Consider the following 5,000-nt stretch of genomic DNA (forward strand, 5'->3'; position numbering starts at 1 on the left):
CGCCAGTGCCTGCGTCGCACGAAGTAGTCAACCGACAATCACTCCACCCGCACCCGCACGTGCCCCACCCCAACCGCCCAAATCGCAACCCAAGCGGATGAACGGCGGACTCTTCCCGCACTCGTACGTTGCAATCCACCCCTATATCTTGCGTTTCATGACGAGTTATATCCAATATGCCAAATTCCCGCTGTCCCTATACATGCTGTAAGTCTGTGCACACAATATGAACCACACCTCAGCGAGACACTCCATCACACATTACTCTCTGCCTGTAACAGACACAGATACGATATGTAAGCACCAGCATGGACCAACGTCCGGTGCATCCTCTCCGCCACAGTACACCATCCACACTATGATAACCACACCAGGGGGTCCAATTATAAAATAGAATATCCCACCCGTCCAACATCCACAATTGCTCAGATAAGCCACCAACACCCACACATGTCCTACACAGGGGTGCACCCAACACCACCACACTGCCTCCTGTTACGGCACAGAAACAATGGCAGGAATGAATCACACAGGTCTGCCACTCCCTTGCCGCAACCACAGACGCGGCGCGCCTCCAGTCACGAGCGAAAAGCGCATCCTGACGAGACAGAACTGCTGTGACATACTGACGCTGCCTCAGACATTCACTTACAATGATCACTACCAACGAACCTGCCCCCCCCCCCCCCAAACACACTATCTCTTACCATGTTGTGTACTGTAATCCAACCCATTTTGCACCTTAACCTAACCAAATTTGTAACGCAATTTGTACCGCAATGTAACGCAATTTGTACCGCAATGTAACGCAATTTGTACCGCAATGTAACGCAATTTGTAACGCAATTTGTGTCTTAACCTAACCCACGTTGTGCCTTAACCTAACCCACGTTGTGCCTTAACCTAACCCACGTTGTGCCTTAACCTAACACACGTTGTGCCTTAACGTAACCCACGTTGTGCCTTAACGTAACCCACGTTGTGCCTTAACGTAACCCACGTTGTGCCTTAACGTAACCCACGTTGTGCCTTAACGTAACCCACGTTGTGCCTTAACGTAACCCACGTTGTGCCTTAACGTAACCCACGTTGTGCCTTAACGTAACCCACGTTGTGCCTTAACCTAACCCACGTTGTGCCTTAACCTAACACACGTTGTGCCTTAACGTAACCCACGTTGTGCCTTAACGTAACCCACGTTGTGCCTTAACGTAACCCACGTTGTGCCTTAACGTAACCCACGTTGTGCCTTAACGTAACCCACGTTGTGCCTTAACGTAACCCACGTTGTGCCTTAACGTAACCCACGTTGTGCCTTAACCTAACCCACGTTGTGCCTTAACCTAACCCACGTTGTGCCTTAACCTAACCCACGTTGTGCCTTAACCTAACCCACGTTGTGCCTTAACGTAACCCACGTTGTGCCTTAACGTAACCCACGTTGTGCCTTAACGTAACCCACGTTGTGCCTTAACGTAACCCACGTTGTGCCTTAACGTAACCCACGTTGTGCCTTAACGTAACCCACGTTGTGCCTTAACGTAACCCACGTTGTGCCTTAACGTAACCCACGTTGTGCCTTAACGTAACCCACGTTGTGCCTTAACCTAACCCACGTTGTGCCTTAACGTAACCCACGTTGTGCCTTAACGTAACCCACGTTGTGCCTTAACCTAACCCACGTTGTGCCTTAACCTAACCCACGTTGTGCCTTAACCTAACCCACGTTGTGCCTTAACCTAACCCACGTTGTGCCTTAACCTAACCCACGTTGTGCCTTAACCTAACCCACGTTGTGCCTTAACCTAACCCACGTTGTGCCTTAACCTAACCCACGTTGTGCCTTAACCTAACCCACGTTGTGCCTTAACCTAACCCACGTTGTGCCTTAACCTGCTCTGTAATTGGCATATGACACGTTACAGTAATCTAGTGTTGTCTAACCACAACCCTCTGAATATAGTTCGCTACTCGCACCGCCCACCCTCTTGTGTGTCGTTTCATGTTGAACACTTCGCAAGTGTTGCTTACTTTTTACATGCTCCCGCTGTACACTGTAATGTGGACAACTGCAGGATGTACATCGCCCCCCCCCCCTCCACCCTGCCTTCGCACGCTGGTCGTTCAGGTGCTTGCGTGTTCAATGCCCTTCGCAGCTGTTCACTGGCATTCGCATGTCGAAGCGCTCAGTCTACGTCGTGGTACGGCCTGTGTCCACTGTCCGCTGATATCGTAAGCTTAATCCTCACATTGTACTGCACATAGGTCCGTATGTACTGAATGATACGCTGTGGCACATGTGTGACCGTACGACTGCGCCCAACAACAGCGAACCATACGGTCCAAATGTTGTGCACTCAGCCACGTGCCGTCTCCCCATAACAGCTACATTGCAGTGTGGTACGCCATAGAGACGTGTGGGAGTAACGGACGCCCTGGATGGCGATCAGCATGAGCCGTCTGTTGATGTAGTGGCGCGTGTATTCAAACGTAGTCGTCTCTTCTCACACAGTGTGATAGCATGGTGCACCGCGTTCCACATCTGCGACATGGTACAGATGCTGGTTGACAGTCGGTCTCGTAATGGACATCGCATACGTAGGGGGCCACCTCCCACGTGTTCTCTAGTCGTGCACATTTTGTTGCGTGTATGTGGGCAGACGTAGTGTGTCGTGACACCTAACAGACAGGTATGCAATAATCGTTGCATTTGCAAACTGGGATGGACGTCTACGTTTGCTGGTGACGTGACGCAACGCAAATGAACAACTGGTAAACCCATTGTGGTGCGGTTGTTGTTGCTGGAGGTAAATCAGTAAGGGCAAATCTGTGTGTGAAGCGATACGCGGCGGTGGCTGGGTGGGACCGTCCCCGGCCGGTGAGGGGGGGCCGCCCGGCGTGCTGGCCGCGCGGTGCGTGGGCGCACGCGCTACAGCCGGCTGGTGGGGGCGCCCAGTGGCAGGCGCGCCGGCCGACGGACGCGGCAGGCGGCGCAGCTGCGCGCCGGGGCACCCTGCGCGCGGCGCCGGGCGGCCAAAGTGGGTCCTCGCGGGCCCGGTGCGAAGCGCGGTGGACATCTGCAGTGTGCTGGTCCGACTGAGGACTGTGTGCGTTGAGGATGCGCCGCCGCCCGGCACTCGGCGCCGCGACGCCGTCTGCTGCTCGGTCGCCCCAGCGGTTCTCGCTGGTGGTTTGTATCGCAGTTGTGCAGACGTGTTGGCACGTGCGCTGTGCTGGGAGAGTTCGCTTCGGCACCCACGTGGGGCCTTTGCCCTTCTGTGGCGCTGGCGTTGGAGCTGCCGGTCACCGTAGGTGGCGCGTGTTGTCTCCCGCCGGCAATGCCACGACAGCACGCTCCCGGGCCTCTGTCGGCAGCGGCAAGCTCAGTTGGGAGCACGGGTGGTCGCACCTAAAGCGTCTACTCGCCTAACTCCGGGCGATTGCGCCTCTCTCGAACCCGACCAAGTACTTAGGACGGCGCTGCGCGCCGCCGGGACCTGAGAGGGTTTCGAGGTGTATTGTGCAGGGGAGCTCAGCCTCCTCCTGTTTGCAGAATAATTGAGCGGACGCTTGCGTGTTCGCGCGGGCCCCTGGGACACACTCCCGGGCGGCCGGCTGCTCAGCTCTAGTTGACGCAGCTCCCTGGTTGATCCTGCCAGTAGTCATATGCTTGTCTCAAAGATTAAGCCATGCATGTCTCAGTACAAGCCGCATTAAGGTGAAACCGCGAATGGCTCATTAAATCAGTTATGGTTCCTTAGATCGTACCCACGTTACTTGGATAACTGTGGTAATTCTAGAGCTAATACATGCAAACAGAGTCCCGACCAGAGATGGAAGGGACGCTTTTATTAGATCAAAACCAATCGGTCGGCTCGTCCGGTCCGTTTGCCTTGGTGACTCTGAATAACTTTGGGCTGATCGCACGGTCCTCGTACCGGCGACGCATCTTTCAAATGTCTGCCTTATCAACTGTCGATGGTAGGTTCTGCGCCTACCATGGTTGTAACGGGTAACGGGGAATCAGGGTTCGATTCCGGAGAGGGAGCCTGAGAAACGGCTACCACATCCAAGGAAGGCAGCAGGCGCGCAAATTACCCACTCCCGGCACGGGGAGGTAGTGACGAAAAATAACGATACGGGACTCATCCGAGGCCCCGTAATCGGAATGAGTACACTTTAAATCCTTTAACGAGTATCTATTGGAGGGCAAGTCTGGTGCCAGCAGCCGCGGTAATTCCAGCTCCAATAGCGTATATTAAAGTTGTTGCGGTTAAAAAGCTCGTAGTTGGATTTGTGTCCCACGCTGTTGGTTCACCGCCCGTCGGTGTTTAACTGGCATGTATCGTGGGACGTCCTGCCGGTGGGGCGAGCCGAAGGCGTGCGACCGCCTCGTGCGTGTTCGTGCGTCCCGAGGCGGACCCCGTTGAAATCCTACCAAGGTGCTCTTTATTGAGTGTCTGGGTGGGCCGGCACGTTTACTTTGAACAAATTAGAGTGCTTAAAGCAGGCAAGCCCGCCTGAATACTGTGTGCATGGAATAATGGAATAGGACCTCGGTTCTATTTTGTTGGTTTTCGGAACCCGAGGTAATGATTAATAGGGACAGGCGGGGGCATTCGTATTGCGACGTTAGAGGTGAAATTCTTGGATCGTCGCAAGACGAACAGAAGCGAAAGCATTTGCCAAGTATGTTTTCATTAATCAAGAACGAAAGTTAGAGGTTCGAAGGCGATCAGATACCGCCCTAGTTCTAACCATAAACGATGCCAGCCAGCGATCCGCCGCAGTTCCTCCGATGACTCGGCGGGCAGCCTCCGGGAAACCAAAGCTTTTGGGTTCCGGGGGAAGTATGGTTGCAAAGCTGAAACTTAAAGGAATTGACGGAAGGGCACCACCAGGAGTGGAGCCTGCGGCTTAATTTGACTCAACACGGGAAACCTCACCAGGCCCGGACACCGGAAGGATTGACAGATTGATAGCTCTTTCTTGATTCGGTG

General features: G+C 54.0%; 1 non-coding gene across 1 annotated transcript in view; it reads left to right on the forward strand.

The window, feature by feature from the left end:
• The first annotated feature begins 3,639 nt into the window (after positions 1–3,639).
• LOC126111981 (small subunit ribosomal RNA) overlaps positions 3,640–5,000 on the forward strand; it is a 1,909-nt gene continuing 548 nt past the window's right edge. Inside the window, exon 1 of the ribosomal RNA XR_007524236.1 lies at positions 3,640–5,000. This exon is cut by the window's right edge and continues 548 nt beyond it. This is a non-coding gene — a ribosomal RNA (small subunit ribosomal RNA).

Source organism: Schistocerca cancellata, unplaced genomic scaffold (genome assembly GCF_023864275.1).
Source record: "Schistocerca cancellata isolate TAMUIC-IGC-003103 unplaced genomic scaffold, iqSchCanc2.1 HiC_scaffold_109, whole genome shotgun sequence".
NCBI lineage: Eukaryota > Metazoa > Arthropoda > Insecta > Orthoptera > Acrididae > Schistocerca > Schistocerca cancellata.